The sequence below is a fragment of the Mirounga angustirostris genome, unplaced genomic scaffold (assembly GCF_029215605.1).
Source record: "Mirounga angustirostris isolate CCGP_5_RB_7025 unplaced genomic scaffold, mMirAng1.0.hap1 SCAF_3, whole genome shotgun sequence".
Classification (NCBI taxonomy): domain Eukaryota; kingdom Metazoa; phylum Chordata; class Mammalia; order Carnivora; family Phocidae; genus Mirounga; species Mirounga angustirostris.
In genome coordinates, this window is record NW_026991711.1 from 47223293 (window position 1) to 47224571 (window position 1279).

At 33.1% G+C, this 1279-nt stretch overlaps 1 pseudogene; it reads right to left on the reverse strand.

Annotated features, from left to right (window-relative positions):
• Positions 1-903: 903 nt before the first annotated feature.
• Positions 904-986, reverse strand: LOC123840152 (U4 spliceosomal RNA; annotated as a pseudogene).
• Between the last annotated feature and the right edge of the window lie 293 nt (positions 987-1279).

Here is a 1279-nt window from a genome sequence, read left to right on the forward strand (position 1 = left end):
TGAGCCACCCAGGCGCCCCATTAGGTGGATTTTGCCCTTGAGATAAAGTGGGAAAGAAGAAAAATATCCAGATGTACACTTTGGACGGCTTTTGGTGTTGACAGGGAATTTTCCTTTTAGACTTTGATCCTCAATTACCAGCAACACTTTCTATAGTACCAATTTGCCTGCACTCTCTTATTTAAGGAATGCCTTACTCTATTTAAAAAATGGTTTTGAATTTGTAGCCTAAAGTAATTTGTTTGCAAAGTAAATGTGGTTAAACTCATTACATGAAAAGCTATTAATATTTTTTAAATAAAAACAAAAATTCAGCAAATTTTTAACTTATTCCATACTATCATCAAATATTTAAAAAGACCTTTAAATAGCTTTAAGCATGGTCTTCATTAGCTCAGGGATCTGATTAAACAAAATCTTTTTAAATTGGACATAGGAATGTTTTATCAGCTAAAGCAAGAATCTGTAAAGCAAATCACCCACGCTAACAAAGAGGTAATTAAGAACTACACTGGTGTTAATGGAGTTCTCTGAAAGACATGTCTAGAATAGGAAGTGATAGGAGACCATTAGCTAGTGAGTATGTGGGAGAGGTCTGCAGAAACCAAGTAGGCTAACGTAGAACTTGCAAAGGGCACCATAAATCAGAAACCCTATGCCTGTTACCCTTACTCAATAAATTTGTGACCTTGGATTTATTGAGAACTATGAGCTCTTTTCCTTTTATCTGGAAAAAGAAAAAGAAAGGTACAGGTAATATAGTTGAAAATGTTTAAGGAATAAAAAAATGATGCAAGTAGATATTTTAAAACATTGACATAACAGCAATTTATTTTAGGCAGTCAGAAACACAAGAGTATAATTATCAATGGCGAACATTCTTGTTTTTTTTTTTTTTTTTTTCCTTTTGGGTAGATGTTTTCAATTAGCAATAATCGCGCCTCGGATAAACCTCATTGGCTACGATACTGCCACTGCGCAAAGCTTTGGATAGATGTTTTATAGGGAATATATCAAATTGTGTGAGAATGAACCCTTCCCAACTTCCTTCCAAATGGGAAAATGTGCCTTTAAGAAAATGTTGATACAACTTTGGGCTTCTTTTATTTGCATTATTTACGAATCAAACAAAAGAAGTTTTTGACCTAATTCAGTTTAAGGTATAGTTATTTACACTCTGATTTCCAGATGCATGTAAACTAGAAGTTAGCTAGAAATGACTATTCATTTAGAAACTGAATGAAAGCTATAATGCATGAATTTAAATAAATGCTCTTAA